The sequence below is a fragment of the Acomys minous genome (assembly GCF_964271855.1).
Source record: "Acomys minous genome assembly, chromosome: 15".
NCBI lineage: Eukaryota > Metazoa > Chordata > Mammalia > Rodentia > Muridae > Acomys > Acomys minous.
The window spans coordinates 68,118,075-68,142,273 of record NC_140497.1 but is presented as its reverse complement, the minus strand read 5'-3'; positions in this window follow the sequence as shown (position 1 = coordinate 68,142,273).

Genomic DNA, 24,199 nt, shown 5'->3' with positions numbered 1-24,199 from the left:
GAATTAGAGAGATTGTTTTATTTTATGTACATTTGAATATATTTTAAAATGGCAAACACTTTCAGAAGAAACTAGACGTTTTCTTTTCAGTTATGTTCTAAGATATTTAAAGGCTGTTAAGTTTAATACTTGGCTAGAGAATACACATGAATGATGTAAAAATAAGAGGCATTAGCTTTATTTTGATTTTAAAGATGTAACTTGAGCTCCTGATAATAATTTATTTTGATCTTTTATTTATTTGTCCCTTAGATACAAGGAAAGCTTGCATGACAGATCATGGGCACAGGCAACATCTTGCTTTTAAATATGTTTCTCATTACAAGGATATTTGTAGAATTGTGTAGGTGGCTCACTTGCTAAAGTATTTCTTGTGTATGCATGATGACCTGAGATTGGATCCTCTGCACCTGTGTCCTGTCCCTGACTATAACCTCAGTCCCGGAAGCTGGCAGTAGGCAGACCCCACGTATTTTCTGACCAACAAGTCAGCATAAATAGCAAGATCTAGTTCAGTGTGTTACTCTGTCTCAACAATATACAATAAAGAGATTATGGAAGACATAAGGCTCTACATGCTCCTATATTTGCCGTGAGTATGCACACAAAACACACACTCTTATACTTCCCTACACACATACTAATTATACATAAAAAAGTAAAACATAATTATTTGATGAAATTCAGTTTCGAGATTCAGTAAGAGAAGGAAAGACAAGCAAAAGCGCAATAATACAGGAATCAGTGTTAAGCACTGAACTGGAAATAAAAGGTAATATATTACTGAGCACAAATTTGATATGTATTTGAATGCATATATTATATAGATTTGCATTTATAAGTATTATAAGTATTTATAAGAGCCAGGCTATCAAACAATTTTCAGCTTATTGTGTACGACTTAAAGTACTTAGTTCTTTGTATAAGAAAAAAATATCATTCTTAAACTAAATGGAAAAAAACCTATACTTTTGGCCAATTAATCAATATCAACTTTCTGTCAAATATAATAGTGAGCCTAAAAATTTCTGGCAGAATAGCCATAAAATGTTAATGAATTCCTGATTTTATAACAGTACAAAGAAGAATGGAAAGAAAAGTAAAAAAAACTATTCATAATACTTGGAAATGAATTCTCGTAGCAAATGTAAAATTCTTGGTATGAATTTTAAGATTCAAATATAAAGGAATCCAAGAATTTTTTCTTACCTAAAATCTTCTGTTTTAAAATCTTGCCACTTTAAATGAGAAACACTTTTAGTGGAAATTATAAATTAGAAAAATACAATAAAAACCAGATTTAAGTTTAATAGATGCAACTATTTCTCTGGTCTAAAATACTTTATTGTATTTAATCTTACACATAGTGAATATATTGTTTATATTTGCCATGAAAGAGACAATTAATGATATAATAAGGGCTTTGTAGTGACTTTACTAATGAAGTCAAGTCTTTTGGTACAATTAGATTAAAAAACATATTCTACGGAAATTGGATTAATTCCACCCCAAATGCATTTTAAAATATTTTTACATAATTTAAACATTCAAATATATTCTAAAGACTGTACTAGCACAGTAGCTAAAACTCTTACATACCTAAATGAAGTAACTTAAATTTGTTGTGTTTGAAAAATGATAATGTCTTAGTAAAAGTTGCATAGTATCAGAATTTACAGACTATCTTATTTGTCAGAAGGGGTTATAAAAGTAATTTGCTTTCTGTGCTGTCTAAAATATTCAGGCCATAATTGCTTGTTAAAGTGGTAATTTTGAGAAATAATACTTTATTTTTTCCTAGAAGGAAACAAATATCTTGAAATTAGAATCCATTTAAATTAATTGCCCTGGAGATAAGTTTGAAGATTACTGGCTTAATGTTGCCTCAGAATTATGACACTCTAAACTTACAGACAAAACTCCACCCTTTGGGAGATTATAAAATGATACTGAACTTCAAGCAGTTATTTTCGCGATTATTCACAGAATGGGTACAAAAATGCAAAACTAGCCATGTATCTGAGTGATCCTCACAGACAAAGTTATTTAGTGTGGCCTTGTATGAGCTGCTGGTTGGTCTAAGGAAGGAAAGCTCTGGCAGGAATAAGCTTCATGTCCTCTTTTGACTCTGTGGTAATTCAGATAGGCTTTTCTAAAGATTACATTTGGATCAAGAAAGGAACATGGTGTCAAAACGTAGCATCAGTATCAGTAGTCTGTCTCATATCCACACTGTCACTGAGTTGTCTGCATGCCTCAAATTCACAACTGCACGTAGCAGGTTACATGCCTTATGATAGTTCATGTGTGTTTTACTTTTCAGTCTTAGACAACAGATTATATGAACAAAAGCATTAACAGCCGGTTTGCCAGAGTCTGTTTTTGGAATGAGTTTGCTGGGTGTTGGTAAATGTACTTTTGTTTTTAATCCAGGCAGGCAGAGAGTCACAAAATAAAGAGCAACATGTCAATAATGAATGTTACCTGTTCCATATAAAGTTGTTAGTATTTCTGTGTTTTTATTTGATCCTCAGTGATCAAACAAGTTCCTGGCCACTTCTTGCAAATGTTTTTCTATTAAAGTCTAATTAATTTCTATTAAAGTCTTATGATAATTTTTTATAATATAAACTGAATCTTACCACCCATGTTTGTACTAATAGGGAAATGAAAAACCAGTTTATTCTGAAGCAAATAATAACACAGTAATTTATTTCCAGTGACTCACTGTGAAATTTGAGCTCATTATTATCTGAAACATGAATCAAAGTCTTTAGTTATTTTCTTGCTCTACATCATAAAATAATGACATTAATTAAAATACTATGCACTTTACTTTCTACTATTACATACTAGTATGTTTCAGTAAAAATTATTTGGGATTCAGCTTGCCTTTGTTAAAAAAGTCTTCTTATTTATTTAATATACATGGGTTATGAAAGTATAGGGTTCTTAGATTGGAGACAATGCTCTTGAGTAATGTAGGATTTCATAGAATCCTTCCACCAATGTTGGCAGCAAACGCATGATAAAGCATTTGTTAAGTTCCTGGGTCCGAATTCTGAGAGCAGCTCGGCAGCTCTGCATGATCTGCATGTGCTCTGCATCTTCAGAGTCTCTGCCCTTCTATTAGCACTGTCAAAATAACTGTTCGTTTACACTGAATTTCTCTTAAGGAAGCATCTTTCGTCAAGAACTAAATACTAGTCTGTATTCTAAGTCACAAATGTTAAGGGTTTCTTTTGTATTGTTCACCTGTTTGTAATTTTTTTTTTCTAGCCTGATTGCAACCATCACAATTCAGGGGGAGTGTGACTGGTGAGTGTCACATGATGTTGAGTCACTCTCTAATCCTTTAGTGATAATGTCTAGCTGTATTAAAAATTATCATCATACCCATAGGAAAGTGTTGCACTCAGCCTGCATCAAAGAAGCTTCTTCATCTCAGCAGAGACTAGTCCAGAAATCTACAACTAGTCAAGCTGCAGAGAATACAGGACTGTGGTATCTATGTGAACCTATATGCATGTTTATCCCATGTGATAAGATATGAAATGGCGACCTACACATAAGGCTCAGAAAAAACATGGAAGAGGTTCTGAAAGAATTTCAGAGTTGGAGTCTGAGGATGCCTGCTATAAGGTAGTTTCCTCTAGACACAGTTAAAGTGTGCTCATGAACTCTTTTTTTTTTAAATATTTTTTATTGTGTTTCTTTTTTAACAGGTTGCCAGATCAAGACCAACATAATGGCAATGCTAGTTGACATGCTATTAAGCATAAAGAAAAATATACAGGGTCCTATGTATAGATGCAAAGCTCTAAAAAGAAGAGAGAGAGAGAGAGAGAGAGAGAGAGAGAGAGAGAGAGAGAGAGAGAGGGAGGGAGGGAGGGAGGGAGGGAGGGAGGGAGAGAGAGAGAGAGAGAGAGAGAGAGAGAGAGAGACAGACAGACAGACAGACAGACAGACAGACAGAGAGAGACAGAGAGAGAGAGAGAGCTTCTGTGGTCTATTTCCCCTCCAGGTTTGAGATCTCATACAGATTGTCCAGTCCTGGCAATCAACTGAAGACACAAGAGTAATTCTAAATAAACCCAGCAGTTTGAGTATACATTTGTCAATTTATATGTATATAACTATCCACATGCCACAATAATAATTAAAAAAGAGAACACAATTTGGGGAGGAATAGTAAAAGGTTTGTACACTATTTGACTGGTCTACAAAAAAATAGAAATTTTAGGAGATGTCTAAATATGTTTCAATGCATTTTAAAACATTTTAAATATGTATGTATGCAAATACTTGTTTGTGTGTGTGTTCGTGTTTCTGTGGGAGCAGTTGAGGCTGGAGTTTGGTTGGTATTGACTGTCATCAATTTCTTCCCACCTAAAATTTTAGACAGTAAATCTGTATCTTACTCCATTTGGATATGTTAGTGGATCTGTAACCCACAGTAATCCTCGTACCTCAGTTTTCCCAGACTGTGAACACAGGAAAGCTATTGTGTCTTGGTTTTAATGTGGGTTCTCAGTGATCAAACTAAGATCTTCAAGTTAGCATAGTGAGTACTTTCCCCATTGCTCGTCTTCCAAACAGCCTTTAAACAGTTTAGTTAGTCCAGATGTCTTTCTCATCTTGTGAGATCCCAAGGACACATTTGATAGTTATTTGTCATTTTAGTGATTGTTATAGTTCATTTATTAGAAAACCAAAAAGGAATGATAATATTTACAGCACTTTTATTACTTTTAAACTAACAAATAACTGGTAATGCATATATTAAAGTGAATTTGTGTTCATAGACATAAATAATAAAAGTCATCTTCCTCCACTAAAATAAAATGATAGAATTTCATGAGATATTTCAGATGAACCTACATGCATGTGCACACACAGACACACACACACACACACACACACACACACACACACACACACTACTTTTAATGAAATATGCAGTAATTGTACATAATGTAATGTAAAACAATTAATGTGTTGGAGGCCAAACTTTTGAGATAGCAGTAAGGGGATACATGGGAAGGGCTAGAGAAAGTACAGAGAAGGGAGAAGTGATGTAATTATATTTTAATTAAGAAATAAAGTATTTAAAATGCAAAATGGAAAATGAAAAATAATATAATTTAAAATTTGATGTCAAATCTACCATGAAATTATTAATTACAATAGCATTTTAAAAATGTAATATATTTATAAGTTACTACTCTACATTTAAAAATTCTCATGTTATTTCTGATGCCCTGGAGAAGGACTCATGACTAAATGATAAAATCAACATCAGATGAAGTCAATTTATGGTAATATTTCTGGCAACAGAATTCTCATTGACATTGTGGGTAGAAAATTTAGTAGTAATGCATCATACAGTATGAGGTTATCTGTAGAGGTAGTAGGTAAGAAGTGCCTTTCATTCTGGATTTGTAATACATTCTACCCTAGAATGAATCTTTGCAACCTATATTGATTTTGTTCATCAAACGCCTTATTTTAGGGGACTTGATACCTTTGCCATTACCAGCTGAATCACCATGTTTGTGTAAGTAAATTCAGTGAACTCACTTGATGAAGTAACATCAAAAAATAGATATTATTTTATTTTTTTCTGTATTTCATAGAAAGTGTAATGGCTTAACAATAAAGGGCCTATATTTTGTATCACTTTCCATAGTCATTTTTAATTTTATATGTACCATTTTATGCTCCTTTCAGAACATCTTCATACATTATTTAAATTTTTCTCACTGACAATGCTATTTTCAAAAAAAACAATAATTTACTTAACAAGTTGTTAAGTAAATTATCTAACAACTATTATTTAACTTGTTATTTAACAAGCAGACAAATAGTTGAAAGAGGTAATCTTTGTACACTTCTGGCTTACATACATGAACTAGTATAGCCATTATAATATATAGTATTGAAGGTTATCAAACCCTAAAACTAGAACTATGATGTAATGTGAATGTAATACACCCATCCCTGCGGATATAGTCAAATGAAATAAAATCAAAATCTTAAGGATATACCTGCATATTCATGTTTATTGCAGCACTGTGCAAATCCTTGACCAAATAGAGTCTATGGCTTAGCTCATTTCTAGAAAGTAGCTGCAGAGTGGGCCTCACTGCTTGATTAGTTAAAGGATCTGTCCGGCAAAAAAAATGATTGCAGGGCATAGAATAATAGTATATAAATTATACATATTTTGTTACTAGAATTTAACCTATTAAAATTCTTTTTTTTTCCTGTGTGGTTAACAGTAAACATTACTTTTTGCAATTTGATGTAATTGGCTTATTTCCCTGAAAAGTACAGTGATAGAAAGAGTATGATAAGCCATCAAGAAGTCAGCATTAGGCCCCCAAATTTCATCATTAGAGAAAGCTACTGGGAAATGAAGTCACTGACAGAATAGTGAGCTTCACAAATATTTACTGGAACTATCCCATTATGTGTCTTTTATGGTGTACTATATATAGACAACCCATGACTTACATCCCAGAAAAGCAAATGCTATTCTCAGATAAGAAGAAACTGCACAAATAAGTGCCTCATTTTCTAAAGTCAGCCTAGTTAAAACGTTAATTAAATCTAAGTGCTTATTGTTTTAGACAGAAATGTTTATAAAAAGAAAATTTATGGATATTTATGCCACTGCTAAGTACTTCATAATTTACTATGTAATTTAAATGATGAAAACAGATTTCAAGGACACAAAATTTTGGGATTTATTTGGGTCAACATCCTCACTAGACCAAACTCTTATGCCTCTCTCCAATATCAATGCAATAAGTATATATTTAATACAAAGCAGAAATGAGGAAGTTTCATATGCACATGCTCAGTCATGTATGTATTTTGTTAAGAAAATTTTAAACAATTTTTAGAAGTTTATGTTTTGAGTAACTCAAGCATAGGGGAATATAACTCAACAGGGACCCTTACACTTTGTATTTCCAAAGGCAATGACTTTCTCCTTACAAATTAATTATAATATCTATGGAAACTTTTTCATGAATGGAATAGCTCTGCACGAATGCACACAGATTTCAATGCAAATCCTGGTATACTACTCGAATTTTAAAAGTATAGTTTAAGATAAAAAATAAAGAGATAAATTAAAATACAAATTTTAGGTCTGGACACACAGGTAATGATGTACTGATATAGAAGCTCATGTTAGCCATATATAGAATACCCATGCTACACTTCACAGACACAAAGAAGCTAAATAACAAGGAGGGCCCAAGTGAGCCTTCCTTGAATTTCACACAGATGGGGAAATAGAATGGACAATGTGAGTAGATGAGGAGAGAATTGTGTAAGAGAGGGTGTGGGGCAGAAAACAAGGGCAGAGATCAGATGTAGGGTGAGTGGGAAGAGGAGGTGAAAGTACTTGGAGAGAAAAGAGAAATCGAGGATGAGGGCATCTCTGACACAAGCTGGAGAGAGGGTAGGCTCTGGGAAGGATATGGGGATGACTCTAGTTAAGCCTGCTAGAAACAAAGGACATGGAGACTGAGGAAACCACCTTCTAGGCAGGGAAACTTATATTGGTGGAAAGGGAATCCACCTACAAAACCTTTGACTTAAACTTTACCCTTCCTACAAGTTGTGCCGAGATAGAGATAGAGTAGAGTCTTAGAGAAATGTCCAACAAATGCCTGGCCCAACCTGAGAACCCACCCATGGGAGATAGCCAACCCGAGACACAATTAATGATACTTTGCTTTGTTTACAGACAGAAGCCTAGCGTAACCATCCTCTGGGAGGCCCCACACAACAGCTGATCGAATCAGATGCTGAGACGAACAGCCAAGCATAAGGTGGAGCTTGGACAGTCTTATCAAGAGTGGGCAGGGAAGGGTAGAAGGACTAGGAGAGACCAAGAATACCTCAAGAAGACCTACAGAAGAGTCAACTAACCTAGGCCCATGGCGGCTTACAGAGATGTAAGCACCAAACAAAGAGCATGAAGGGGCAGTACCTAGGGCCCCTCTACACACACATAGCTGATGGGAAGCTCCATGTTCATGTGAGTCCCCTGGTAAGTTGAGCATGTGCTGTCTATGAAATGGCCTCTGTTGCCTGCTTTTTGATCACTTCACCCTAATGGGGCTGCCTTGCCTGGCTTCAGTGTATGAGAATGAGATCAATTCTGATGCAACTTGACTTGTTGTTCTTGGTTGGGTTGATGGAGGGCGAGGAATCCCCTTTTCTGAAGAGAAAGGAAGGAGGAAGAGGGGAAGATTAAGGGAAGTGAATATATAAATAAAAATAAATTAAAAATCAAATACAAATTTTAGGTTAATTCTAATGGAGAAGTAAACCGATAATTTTTTGCTTTCATCTTTATAATAGCTATGGCTATTTAGACATATTTTCTTGAAGAACTTCAAGTGGTTTTTAGTAGTACATTTCCTCCAAGATAGCTAGGTTATTCACTCTGAAGATCTATTTCTTTTTTTTAAAAAGTGAGCTTTGTTAAATGACCCCTAAATTGAAATAAAGCTCATTTTGATTAATGACTAACAAGGCATGTGCAAACATCTAACCACCCAGAACACTCATAATCACTCATAAACTCTTATTTTCTCTTCTAAAAGACATAGAGGACACAAATTTGAGAGAGAACAAGTGGGTAATGCATTGAAAAGGTTAGAGGGAAGAAAGGGAAGCAGAAAATGATATAATTCTATTTTAATTTAAAGATGTACAAATTAAAAATATAATACATAGATGTAACACAACATGTAATTGATAATTCATATCAATTTTGTAACTCTACTTTTCTTGGTTACAAAATTTTTAGGTGATGGTCCTATATGACCTCAGTAGTTTGGTCCCTGTGGATGATATTAAGCTGTTACACAACTTTAATTGTGCATGCATGTCACAGAAGCAAGAGGCAGAATGCTTGATGCTTTGATACATTCGTATTCTGTGTTGTTAAGTGTCATATTGAACCCCAAGAGAAGTTCAAGGGCAAGAAGTCTTTTCTAAACCTATTAAATAAGCATCCCATTTTGAGTTTATGAAAAAAGCCTGTATACAGTAGTAAGAATCAAGATGCTCACATATGTGCCAATGTACAACTTAATAAATAAATCCAGTAATCATATAGTAATGCTGAAAAAAACAAGTATAATATATAGCAATATGTTGCAGGGAAAGAAAATGAAAAACAATATTTACTATTTTCTTTCATCTTAGAAAAGCAAAAATAATGCAGCAAAATATATAAATCCATAGTCTGTTCCTGAAAAGTATTGGTACATCTTCAGTAAGTGACAAACTGGAAGACCTGAAATTCAATTAATTGGCTACTGTATCTATTTCATCAGATAGAAAACATACATGAAAATATGAAATTGCATCTGTGCATTCATGCACACCCATTATCTGAGCAGAGTAATACTGATGGAGTTCTTCAGCATCAGCTGCAGCATCATTGCTCTGTGTTGAAGCAGACATGAACAAGGCTAGGCAAGGGATTGGAACTGATCTCTGCACACTGGATTGTGATTTGACAGTGAACTTGATATTATCATCTACATAAACATGAACTAGCGATGAAAGCAAAGCAAAGAAATGCCTTCAAGAATATCCAAAGCTAAACCTTTTAAATACAATATTATGGTTGATGGTAACGTTTTCTATTTCATGCATTTTACCTACATTATCTTCCAGCTCCAATATTTAGGTTCCCGATTACTTTTATCATTTTCTCCTAAATGCGAACTACAGCTTGATTGACAGAACACTGGCTGAATTTTGACAAAATATATGGTTCTAGATTTATTTTCAATATTTGCCATAAAACTTGGAATGGAGATTGTGACACAGACTTTGTGACCTGGACTTTATTTTCAGTACTTAAAAGTGTGAGAAAAGGTGGTAATATAATTAATATGTCAGAGAACAGTTCAATGCAGCTCAGCATTAGCTCAAAGTCATGCCTGCCAATAGATGCTTTCAGCAAGGTTTCAATAGGAATCCAGTCATCACTTCCCCCTTCCAGGGCTGCCTTGCCAGGCCACAGAGGAATAGGATACAGGCAGTCCAGATGAGAATTAATAAGCTGAGGTCAGATGTGTGAGAGGAGGGATTACCTTTATGAGGAATAGGGGAGGAAGAGTAGGTTTGACATAGAGAGGGTGGGACCAGGAGGCAACAAGGGGAGGGGCTAAAACCAGGATGTAAAGTGAACAAATTAAAAACAAAATAATTCAGAGTGGAATACAAAAAAATTAATTTAAACATTTTCTTAATCTCTTGAGAGTAACATATGTTGTATTTTCATCATTGTGTATTTCTCCACTCCTCCAAGAACCAGGCCCCACTACATAACCACCTATCTTTGGTTCTCATTTTTCTTTATGTGTAAATGCATGAATAGAGGCCAGAGAGACAGCTCAGTGGCTAAGGATACTCGATATTAGGTCATGAAGACCGTTTTCTTATATTAGTACTTATGTAACAAGTCATGTTTTCTACAACAGGCCTTCAGTCCAGGAAAGATGAAGTAAACACTATGTCTGCCATCTATGCATAAACAAGTGTATGTACCCTCACATATAAGTGTACATACAATTACATATAGACATAAACATTATAAAAACATAAATGCATTGACTTAGTTTTTCTATGATTTTTATAAAAGCAATGACAAAGTCAACCTGGTGACAAACTTACTTCATTTTACAGTTGTAGCCAATCATGTAGCCATAACATGTCGGAAGTTAAGGTAGCAACCTGAAGTCAGAACAACGGAAGTGTTGTACAGACCATAGAAGATTACTGCTTACTTCTTACCACTCATGCCTTGCTCAGTGTGCTTTCTCAGATTTCATGACCACCTGCTTAGGGGTGATAGCGCCCACTAAGGGATGGGCTCTCTGAAACCCATTAATCAAGAAAATGCCCTACAAGCTTTTCCAAAGGTCAATATAGTGGGGTAATTTTCTCAATTTGTGTTCTCTCTAGTGTGTCAAGTTGACAAGATATGTCAGCATATGCAGCCCTGCTGGTAACAAAGCAGAATTATCCTTGTAAACAAGGAGATTTTGTTTGATGGTTTAAAGAAACAGTATAAAAAGTGATTCAGTTGCACTGGCATAAGAAAGACAACTTGATTATAACTCAGAATTGACCAGCCCCACTATCACAGACTCAGTGAACAAAAGGAAAACATATTTGACAGACCTACCCACTGAGATAAGCACTCCCTGGGTGCTGTGCGGAAAGACCGTCTACAAAATTTTCTCCAAAAATCCTTTCACTACAATTAGCTATATAGGCGCACAAAAGTCACTGAAGCCTCAGTATACAGGATGAAAAGTCACTGAATGAATGAGACTGTCTATCAAAATTGATTTGATGAAGAATATAAGAGATGAAAGGTTATGAAGGCTTTCAGTCTGATTTCCAGATCCTTGAAATCCAGAAAGAGAAACAATTACCAAAATTTGTCTTCTGATAGCTACATATGTACAATGGAAGCCTACACACACACGCACGCACACACACACACACACACACACACACACACACACACACACACACACACACACAAACACACACGTGTGTGAGAGAGACAGAAAGAGAGAGATAAGAGATTAACTGGACTTCCAGGGAAGGTTTTTTTCTTGGAAAAGATATTTTAAAAGATATTTGGAGAAAGGCAGATAGAATTGAGGAGCATTTGCCGAGTGGTATGTAAACCAATACAGTTGAAATTTCTTAAAATATATGAAGACAATACTAATAAATTTCCCAAAAAATGAGGAATAAGGATTGCCAACTGGCCATCTTCTTATGACCAAATGAAGACTCTAGTACCAGGACTAGACTGCATACAATGGAAATTTGGCCAAAATGTGTCATAAATCCCTAAATTACCCAGGTGGTTGCCAAGACAATAGGTTGCTCTCTAGTAACCGACAGCAAGTCCCCGTTGGCAACGGCAACATCCACACTACTCATTGAACATGGAGAGAGCCAGCTGGTGCCTCTGAAGAACTTTCACCTTCACAGTTTAGTGTCTTTGATATGGTAAGATACCAGAAGAGAAACAGAAACGCCAGCCCAGCACCAACACTTTAGATCTACAGGCTGTCCTGACAGCAAAATATGCAATGACAATGATTGTACAAGGTTGCTAGAAGTAATCAGCTGATTAACTTAAGGCCCACTCTACGAGGTGAAAACCATACCTGATACTGCTTGGGTGGCCAAGAATGAGAGACTAGATAGCCCAGAGAGCTATGCTAAAATCAAATATTACTGGTGTTGAATAAAGTAACAATAAACGATCCCTAGTGATACTCTACCATGCTCATAGATCAGTGTCTTTTCAGCTAACGTCAAAGAAGCTTCTTCCTACAGCATATGGGAATAAACACAGAGAAATATAGCCAGACATTACATGCAAAGACCTTGGAACACACAGCTTTAAGTCGGATGCTGTGACGAAATTATTAACTTCAGAACGATTGTGTTTACGAGTTGGTCTCTGATTCTTGCGGCCACTCTTGGGATTTTTTCCCTCCTTTTGTTTTGTCTTGCCTACCTTTGATATGATGGTTTTCATTTTATCATATTATATTTTATTATGTTATGTTTCATTTTTATCTCTTTTCTAATGAGAGACATTACTAGATCCATTGGGAGGGTAGGTATGGAAAAACTGGGTGGAGTAGATAGAGTGGAAACGTTAATCAGGATATTGTGAGAAAAATAAACCTTTTAAATAAAAGAGAAAATAAAATTCTTGTTTCTATGTATTTAGTTAAGAATTCATGAATTAAATTAAATTTATATATGGTTTAGTTATTATGTTAGGTTTGAGTTTCTGTGTTCCTGATTTTTTTTCTTAGTTTTGTTATCACTACTGATTAAAAATATATTTAAATGATTATGTTTTTATTCATTATTTTTAAGCATTTGTATTACTTTTTGAAATTGTAATGTAATTATACTATTTTATTCTTCTCTTTTCTCCCTCCAACCTCTCCTATTTTGCTATACATGCTGTCTCTCAAGTTTATGGTCTTTTCTTTATTAATTGTTGTCATGTACATATATTTCTAAATACAAAAATACAGGTAGCTCAGTTTGTATAATGAAACAAATACTTGTAAATTAATAAATTTACTCAAAAATATATGATAAAAGTTCCTGGGTTGTATAGAAAGTTTTTCCATTTTAGCTAGAGGAAATGGATGTAATAGGTTCTCTTCCATTTGGCCACATACTTATGTGATTTTTCAATGAGACCCTCACTCAAACACTTCCTTCTACTCTCTGACTGCACTGGATAGGACAAGCAAATAAATTAATACCTGAAGTCTCTGTTTAAACTTTACTGAGAGTCATATGCAAATGTTTTATATGGTGTTTGTTCAATTAAGTCTTTGATATTAATAATCTGTAATAGGCATTTATTTTTAAAGTTGAATCGTCATTTAAAGATTTATATTGAAATTGTTCATTTAATAAAAATTAATAATGTAACATAAAAAGAAAAGGTTGTTAATTATTATTTTGTGCAAAATAAGAAACTAAAATATGAAAAGACAAATGAAGCCTAAACACAAGTTTCATTCCTCTTTTGCTGTATATGTATTCTACTAAGGAGACTTTACCTTTTGGGAAATATATTGCACTGTTCTGTGAATTTTGCCTCTATGGATGAAGCTGGTTGACAACACATTTGCTATTCCTGGTACCCCGCACCCTACTGTCAGGATAGGGAATAATATCACTTTTCCACCATGATTCAAGCAGCAGATTAAAGACATGGATTTTGACTGACAAAATATGAATTTTTAGTCAACATGACACTTTTTCAGTCACTGTGTTTGAATATACAAGTGCACCACAATTAGAGAGGCAGCTCCTGCCTCCATCTGCAACTGTGAGTACAAATCAGTCAATACCTTATTAGCTGGCTCTGAAAGACTCTGTAGTGGAATAGTGTGGATGGTGTCTTCCCTCAGTGATACCCAAGGTGCCAGAGCTTACTTTCATGTTGACGAATTGGATGGCTGATGGGAAGGCAGGATGAATGTCTGTTGTGACTGGTTCATTCAGAGTTTTGATTCATCTACATCACTTCTACTATGGCACTCAAATAATCACTTTCCCACAGCTTGATACAGTTTTAGCAATGGCAAACTCTCTCTCTCCTTTGTGGTTTTCAAATGACATAGGCAAATGTCTAATATTTTGCAGAGAGAGAGAGAGAGAGAGAGAGAGAGAGAGAGAGAGAGAGAGAGAGAGAGAGAGAATGAATGTATGTGTGCTCACCAATTAAGTATTATTCTGTGCTGTCTTATTATTGAGATTTAATTTGATTTTTGCTCCAGTTAGTTCTTTAATATGTCTATCATCTCCTAAAGATACTTTGATGTTTCCACTGTAAGGAATATGGAAGCCAAGGTGATAAGTGAAATAGGTGAAATGAGATTGCTACTCAAGATGAAAGATGGTGCCTCTGTGCCTGCCTATAGCCTGGAAGGATGATTATGGAATAATCAAGGATATGCCGGAGCCAGGAAACTCTTTAGAGGCTCAGGTGTGTTTAGATCCTTTTATTTTGGATAAAACAGATACATTGCTTTGCTTTAACATCATATATTACCTAACTCCTAAAATTATTTTGCTCCGAGATTTGTTGCCAATATTGTTATTCTTTTAATAACTATTTGAATAAGATTAACATAGTGGAAAACAGAAAAGTTGGGAGTGATTAGTTTGCTTAGAGGACGTAGTGATAGTTAAGTGCTTAATAATCATTTCAGAATAATAGGTGTGTTGTTTTTCATGTTTCAGCTAAGCATAAATATATACTTTCCTATGATTTTTCTCTTTGCAATACAAAATTTAAAAAATACTAAATTAGCCCTTCTACCTTTTGTGAGTACATATTATGCATAGCCAACGAAATGCCTTACATGTAAAAAATGTCAGCTAGAATATCACTTACCTGTCATATTTCTTATCTTCTAAGACGGAATCATATTTTTCAATTCTGTTTTATGTTACATTTTCTTTTTAAATGCTGTTACAAAATATCCTAGGCTGCCATATTTGACCACTTCCCCTTGTTTGGGAGGTCTGGTGGCACTCACAGAAAGGATAAGCAGTCTAACAAGATTAAACTTGATAGGCTGTGACCATATGGTGGGGGAGGAGGTCAACTTCTGTCACAGACCTACGGGAGGTGAATAGGGTGCAAGTGGGAGTGAGGGAGGAAAGGGAAGATAAAAGTGAGCAGATAACAATTGATATGTACTCTGAATAAATAAATTAAATAAAAATTTAAAAATAAAATTAAATGACAAAGAGGAAAAAAAATATCCTAGGCTGAGTAGGCTGTAAAAATGAGAAATTTAATCCTGACATTTCTAGTTGCTGACTCCAAGACAACTGTGGCTGCTAAAGGTCCATGCTACAGTTTGTAAGTCAGTGGCATTTTCCTGTGTCTTCCAAATAATGAAAGAAAATGAAGGTGCTCACTGATGTCTCTTTTGTAGGAGCAATGTTGTTGTTTACAAAGGCATGAATCAGGGCTGAAGACATGGCTTAGTGGTTAAGAGCACTGGCTGGTCTTCCAGAGGACAGGGCTTCAATTTCTAGCACCCACATGGCAGCTCACAATGTCTGTAACTACATGAAAGAAAAATAAAAATAAAAAACAAAGGCATGACCCCTATGCTATCAATATCTCCCTAAGATCATACATACTAACAACTCAGATGAACAGTTGTCTATATATAGGCTTTTCAGGTATACAGATACTCGAACTATATAACTCTGTTTTGCATTTACAGTGTCTGAACTTTGGAAATATACACGAATTCTAAACAGCAACTTGTCTCCAATTCTCTTTTATTGAAACAAGGTTATTTCATTGAGTCTCCACATTTTAGGAGTGTATTGATATCTGGTGAGGATTCAACAAATATATGAGTTTGTCTTTGCAAATCCACACAAAGCTGATCTTTATACAAGTTGAAACAAAAGAGAAAAATACACATAAACACTATAACAATATCAACACAGCTATGATAAAGATTAGGATATGGTGGTATCAAAGAAAAAATACAACATTTCTGCTAACCTTTGCTGGATGCCAGGGACTTCTGATTATAAGATTTGTTAGAAAGCACCCTCTACCCTACCCCCTAGCACACCAGGTCATTCTGTATAGCTTGGGCTGGCCTCATACTCATGGTAATATTCTTTTCTCACCCGAGAATGCTGCCTGATAAGCATTCACCACCAAGCCACTTGAGAACTGCTTCTTGAATCTATTCAGTCTTCCCAGCTTGTCTTTTCACACACCATACACTATTAATCAACCTTAGTCTCCATGTTTAATACATAAATATATTCAACTGGGGTTTTTAAATTTTAAATAAACTTTCTCAAGTCTCATACAAGACAGATACTTTTAGATGTAATATCACCTCTCTTCCACAGTGAGTGTAGCAAGGGTAAAAACACTGATCTTTGAGAAAAGTAAAATGTGTGAAAATGAAAGAGTAGGAGACAATTCCTACATGTTTTTCTTTTCTTCTTTTCTTCTTGGATATAAGATAATAAAGCTATCCTGATTGTGAAAATAGAGACAAGTAGGTGATGAATAAGTCAAAACTAAGAATTATGAAGATTCATCATAAACATCCATTAGATTGTAAGTTACTTTTGAAAAACACAAAACAAAACAGAGAGTATGAACTGCCCAGCAGTTTACAGAAGATGAGGATTATTAAATGAAAATATCAATGTCACATGCCTCCCTATTAGTCGTTGATGATGCGAGTGCTAGAGGAACCAAATACAAAACAAAATATTATAATTTCTCTTGATTTTCCAATACTATTACATGGTAAGGCCTTATTGCTGAAGATGCCACTAATTTAAGTTGCCAGACACACACACACACACACACACACACACACACACACACACACACACACACACGCGTATAAATTCAAATTGACCACAAAATTCTCTCCCTGATGGATTGCTTTCATAGAGATAGAAGGTTGTATTTAGGCTTCTGAGAGGAAAAAGTGCATCAGTAGTCTCCCAATGTTAGACCTTCATGCTACAAATATGATTTTCTGTCCATACTGGTATGGATGTTAGAGAAAGTGACCAACCATCTTAATTGCATTTTAAGCTCCATGTTATAAATTAACATCTGCTATTATAATTTTGGTCAAAATCATATAACTGGAGTCATCTTGAGCCCTAGAATGTGAGCCTACTTTTGTGCCACTAAATGTTCATCTTGTCAAATTGCCCTCTTAATATTTATGTTAAGTTCATAGATATGTACTGTTCTTAATCTTGCTCAGAGAAAATTGTTTTTTAGAGTATGTAGTGGTTAATACAGAGACTTATAATATACGAAATGTGCTGAAAACAACTGACTATGAGTGCTCACTTTCAGATCGGTCGTCTATACCAAACCTTTTTTGTCTAACGACAGAGCACAGGGAAGAGAGTTGTGAAATTCTGTATCTAGATTGGGCATGGATGATCCTTCAACTAAGCAGATGTGGTTGCCTACACATAGCCTTTATATTCTCAAGTCAGAAAAATTTCCAGCAGGAATGAGGTAGGAGCTCCAGAGACTCCACCCCTAGGACAATAACTATTGGCAATTGATGATTCCTGCACAAAGGAGTGCCTCTTTAGATGAAGATGCTGGTATCTTTCCTATACCCCAGACCCATATACATCTGAGAACTAGTTGAACATAGGGGAAAATAGTAAAAGGGCATGAATTAGGATGGAGGGTAGAAGGGTCATTTAAGATGAAGTTAACAGAGATAGTAGATATTGTGAATGATCAAAGTGCACTGTATATGTGCATGAAATTTACAAAGTAGGGAATTAAAATTATGCAAAAATTTCAGTATTAACTGAGCAATATTTAAAAAATGATTACTGAGGTATGTATAAAAGTTTCCAAGCAGAAGATGGTCTGGCCAGTTGGCGAAGTGAGACCGCAAATGTCTGCAGCAGCTGAGAAGAAGCATCCTCTTGGGAAAGCAGCATTTGAGGAGGAATGTACGGCCGGATAGAAAAAGATTTAGCGCGCAGCCTGGAGAACTTGCTTCTGAGACTATGGCCTCTGAGGGCGGGGCCCAGCCCTAAGCCTTTCCAGGTCCACTTAGCGGGTGCAGGACTCGGCGGTTGAAAGAGGACCTCAATGCATTCTGATGAAGAAAATTGTGTTCCAGAGCAACACAGAAATGTTCACCGCCGAGAGCACCCTGATTGTGAGGAAACACTTAGCACAATGTATTAGAAAAACCCAATCTGAGATCATCCAAGATGGTGTCAATCACGCACTGTGTTTGATTCGTGGAACAGCAGAGACTGCACAGCCACCAAGGGACCATACTCAGAGCTCCAAAACACAGTTTTGGTGTTTCCCAGAAGGAAGGAAATCCTGTCATGTAGATCATCCATGCCCTCCCATTCCAGGACCATGAGACCACGCTCAGGCCGCCCTTCGAATTGTGGCCCAGTGCAGTGTGCGCCATGGAGATGGTGTTTGAGGAGGGGGTGCTGTTCGAGTCGAGGGCTGCACCACCCACACCACGGGCCTCATGGACCTCCTTTCATGGGCCAGTCCCAGGCTCAGTGCTGTGAGCTGGATTGCACAGAGGTGGGTGCTTGGGGCAGCACCAAGTGGGGACTCATGGCAGATGGAATACACGATGGAACCAGAGTCTCAGGAGGCAGAATCAACAGAGCCACAAGTTCCCTGGGACAAGAAGCTGAGCTGGGCCAACATCAATGGTTTCTGGAGCTACTCAACGAAGACTTTGAGGGACCTCTACTTGCCACCTGCTACATGTCTCACAAGATCCCATAGGAGTAGGAAGCCTTCCAAGCCTTGAAGGCCAGCAATTATCTGGGAATTGATTGGGAGCAGGAGTGCTGAACCTGAGGACATGAAAGGAGGAGAGCTGACCCTGAGGACACAAGAACAGTACGTGGGAGCAGGTGGGCCATCCCTGGGAACATGGAAACCTAAGAGCTGGCGCTGCCTTGAGGACACAGGAGATGGAGAGCTGGCCCTGCCCTGAGAACATGGGAGTGGGTGAGCCAGCCCTGCACTGAGGACATGGATGTGGGAGAACCAGCCCCACCCCAGGACATGGGAGGTGGAGAGCAGGCTCTGACCTGAGGACAGAAGAGCAGGAGAGTAGGCCCCAGCCTGAGGACATGGGAGCAGGAGAGCCAGCCCTGCCATGATGACATAGGAGTAGGAGAGTGGGCCCTGCCCTTAGGACATGGGAGCAGGTGAGGTGGCCCTGCCCTGAGGACATGGGAGTGGATAAGCCATCCCTGCCATGATAACACGGGAGCAGGAGAGTGGGCCATGCTCTGATGACATGGGAGCGGGTGAGCCAGCTCTGCCCTGAGGACATGGGAGGAGGTGAACTGGCCCTGCTCTGAAGACACAGGAGCAGGTGAACCAGCTCTGCCCTGAAGACACAGGAGTGGGTGATCTGGCCCTGCCATGATGACATAGGAACAGGAGAGCTGGCCCTGCCATGATGATATGGGAGCGAGAGAGCCAGCCCTGCCCTGAGGGCAAGGGAGTGGCTCTGATCCAGGGCTCTGAGTGAACCTCACCTTAACATCTACTCCATGTATGGCCTTGTAGAATGCATGAAGGGGCCAGATCTGCAGATTCAAAGATTAAGACTCTCCTTTGCACACAGCAACAACGGGATATCCAACAGCAGTCCCAGTGAGGATCTGGTAACCATAGTGTAGGCCTCCAACCAGGCCCACCACTCTTAGCAATGAACATCTGAAACACCTGTAAACACAGGTGGACAAAAGGTGATGTGATATACTACAGCTTCTGTGACAATATTTTTTGTTTGTCTGTTTGGTTTGTTTTACTGAGGGGAGGAGAGGGATTTGTGGTGCATGACGTGTAAATCATAGACATTCAATAAAAGTTTAAAAAAAAAAAAGCAAAGGCCAAGTTAGATGTATACACAAGAATATTTCCAGTTTGTATACTCTGTTTATTTTCTTAATTTTATGAGTTGATGCTTTTTTGTGCTCCCTGTAATTAAAGACTATGCAAATAACTCAGAATAGTGCTTTATAAGCATACTTTAGAATATTGTTATTCATGTAGAAAATGTATAAATAATAATTACTTTAGTTTTCAATTTGTTCTTTGGGTTGTTTGGCTACTTATTTGTGTGCTTGTTCTTGAGAGAGGGTTACACACTCCATCTCAAGTTGGCTACAAGCGCCTCAATCTTTGTACTTCAATGAGAGGAATAATAGGTCAGATTTTTAATGTGTTCCACAGTGTTCTAGTCCTATATCTTTCTGTTTTTCTTTCTTTCTCTCTTTCTCTCTTTCTTTTTCTTCCTTCTTTCTTTATTTCCATTCCTTTCTTGCTATATATATTTACTGTTTTCCAGATGTGTATTTTCAATATTATTTTTGTTTTGATCGATTTTCACCAAATTCATGATAGATGAACATAATAAAAATACATTTGTGTGTGTATATACATATGTGTGTTTATGGAGATTGCATAGTATTATTGATGGTTATTCAGTGAATGCTTGAGACAAATATTCACCTTCACACTATAAGTATGAATATTTGAATTCCTATTTTCTAATTTCCTATATGGATAAAGAAGTAAGGTTAACTGTTTAAGAAATGGGTCAGTGGTAAAGAACAATATCTGCTTTCTCAGAAGAACTGGATTTCATTGACAGCACCCCCATGGAAACTCACAGATTTCTGTATCCCCAGTTTTGTGGGATACACCATCCTCTTCTGTCACCCAAAGATAATGCATTTAAGTGGTGCACAGGCAGACATTCAGACAAAACATATATATGCATAAGAATAATAAATGCATCTTTAAAATCATTGAGATCATTATTACTCATTTATCTCACCAGTTCTTCCTCTGTAAATATGCTTATTATTCTCTTAAAAATAATAATTTCCATGGGTGTAAGATGGAATCTCAGTGTTGTTTTAAGATCAATAACTCAACTGACACCACATGCTGGCGAGGATGTGGGGAGAGAGGAACACTCCTTCATTGCTGGTGGGAATGCAAACTAGTACAACCACTTTGGAAAGCTATCTGGCGTTTTCTCAGAAAACTGGGAATAGGGTTTCCTCAAGACCCAGGTATTCCACTCGTTGGAATATACCCAGAAGATGCACTACCACACAACAGGGACATGTTCATAGCTGCTAGAACATGAAAACAGCCTACGTGTCCCTCAGTAGAAGAATGGATAAAGAAACTGTGGTACATTTACACTATGGAATACTACTCAGCTATTAAAAACAAGGAATTTCCGAAATTTTTGGACAAATGGATTGAACTAGAAATTATCATAATGAGTGAGTTCACCCAGAAGCAAAAAGAGTTAAATGGTATATACTCACTTATATTGAGACACTAGTCCTAGGGGTACGTCCCCATGAAAAACTTTACCTATCAAGAAAGTGGGTCAGAGGGTAGGACATCCTATTGAGACTTTAGGTGTGAGGAGCCTGGGAGAATGAGGAAATAGAAGGATCCAGAGGGTCCTGGAAAACTACAGGCGGGTCTGGGCCCTGGGGTCCTCCTCAAACTATGGCACCAGCCAAGGAAAATATAGACAGTAAACTTCGAACCCCTACCCAGACTAGCCGATGGACAGGACATTCTCCACAGTCACAGACATAGGGGAGGGGAGTAGGGGGGGAAGCAGGAGGGAAGGAGGGAAGGGAGGGTACAAGGGATGGGCTAACAACTGAAATGTAATATGAATTAATTAATAATAAAAAAATAATAATTTCTTTACAATACCTAAAATTTTAGGCCACTCTGCTGTTACTTGTTTTAATCTTAATGTTGTGCTTACATTTTTCTTTTGACCAGTGTTGTGTATTACATTACAATTTAAAGGATAGAGGTATAAAATTATTGTGATATACTATATGTTTAAAATGTTAAAGGTACTATATAATAATCTATATAATATATAATATTATAAACATATATAATAAGGTATAATTACTTAGATGTCAAACAGAAAATACATATACTGCTAAACTACCCTGTTATTTAGATTTTTCTCTAAGACATTGCCTGCTTATAGTATAAGGCCTCATTTAAACTTCATCATAATTCTTAAAGCTGTATACGATTATTGACCTCTTTCTTTAGTCAGAATTAAATATAAAAGAGTAAAATAGAAGGACCCAATAATTCAGATAATATAGGAAGACTTTCAGTTTAGATATATAAAATATTTCTGTATTTTTATTACTATCCTCTTGTTATAATATGACACACTGTTGTTACAATACAGAGTTGGAAAAAAATATTGGCTACTCAATTCTCCTGTGTTCTGAAATGAATGCCTAGAAATGCTAGTTGGTCCATGGGTTCTAGGCAGATGGAAGATGAATGTTTTATTCTGAATATGTACGTAGTAAATAATCCCCATATAATGACAGATTCTGATCTCAAATCTGAACGCTGTCCCTAGATGACATGCCTGTGGTAAGGCTGAGCAGTCCCCTTCGTGCTAGGATAGCTGTCTGTGCTTACAGTTGGAGTTACTAAATGCATACAAGTTGGGTTTAATTTTCTGCTCCTCTTTTGGTTGTTAGTTTCCTCCAGTGTGTGGCAAATGTAACTTTGGAAGAAAATGTGTCTCACTTAGACTGTAATACATCATCAAGCATTCTCTTTTTAGAAAAGATACATGGGTGGCATATGGTCTGCGTCTTTGAAAGTGTCTCTCGTCTTCATTTCTGAAACACATTGAACAATTTTTATTATATTTAGGTTGTCTTCTTCCCAAATCTATCATGTGTTATTCTGAAAGCTACTTTTGAAAGAAAAAAAAAAAGTCAGACTTTGTTCTTAGCAGTGTTACTGTGTTTAAGCTTGAATGATTAGCATGCGATTCCAAAAGTTTCAGGATTTGAGATCTTTAACTCAAGTGTGGTAATATTAAGGTACTAAAAACTTTAAGATGGGGGAACTCCCATGAATATCATCCTGCCTTGGTATATCAGGTAAGACTGGGTGCGTCTTCTTATATCGAGGCTAGACAAAGCAGTCCAATTAGGGGAAAGAGATCCAATGTCAGGCAACACTCAGAGATATCCCCTGACCCTGATGTTAGAGGCCCCAAGGGAAAGAGGCCATAGAGAGAGAGGAGGTGATAGGGAAGGACTGGGAAAAGACGAGGAAGTATAAAGTAAATAAATTAAAAATTAGTGGAATAATACATTAAGAGATGACAGCACATGAGGATTTTGCATGAGAGAAAATTGATATAAACAAACCAAGAGTTCCTCTGGGTCCTGTAGCATCCTCATTACTATGTGGCATCTTCTACACTCACTCCCATCACTGTAGCACTCTCTGTTATGGTCTTAACACAAACAAATTTGTATGATTACTGAAACTTGTATTTTGAATATTTAAAACTATAAATTGAATATCTCACGCCGTTTTAAAATCATGCTGTGCATTAAATATAGACCACATAGCCTAAAATTCCAAATGAGGCTTAATTGCTAAACTGAAGCATCTGGAAAGTTATGTGGGTCTCTAAGTAGTAAGGTTTAGAGTGAGGCCATTAGATTAGTGGAAAATGATTCGGAAGAGATTTTGGGAAGCTGAGCAACTAGGAAAGAACTGCTTTCTAGCTGTTTCTGTGTTGCTTTAAGTTCTGGCCATCAAACAATCATCCCTTTGCCCTCGTGGTAAGGAGATTACCTGGGCCATCAGACACGACAACAAGTTGAGCAAACCTCTGTAGTGATAACTGCATCTGGAGCAATGGTGACGGCAGCTAATATAAAAGTAGTCACAGAGTGTCAAAGGATCCACTCCAGAGAGATTAGGATTTCTTTCTTTAGGACATGTCACTAGAATCAAAGTGATTTTATGAGATGCTATAAAGTACAAAGAAATAGGTAATGGAAAGCTGGTGCCTTTAAACACTTGATTATGTTTTGTAAACATGTTTTTGTTTTATTCATATTGTTTATAGCAAAAAAATTGCTTGCTTTGTGTAGGCTCTGAGAAGGAATCAAATTCTGGGATACCTCACTCCGGACGTAGTTTCTAGTTCCA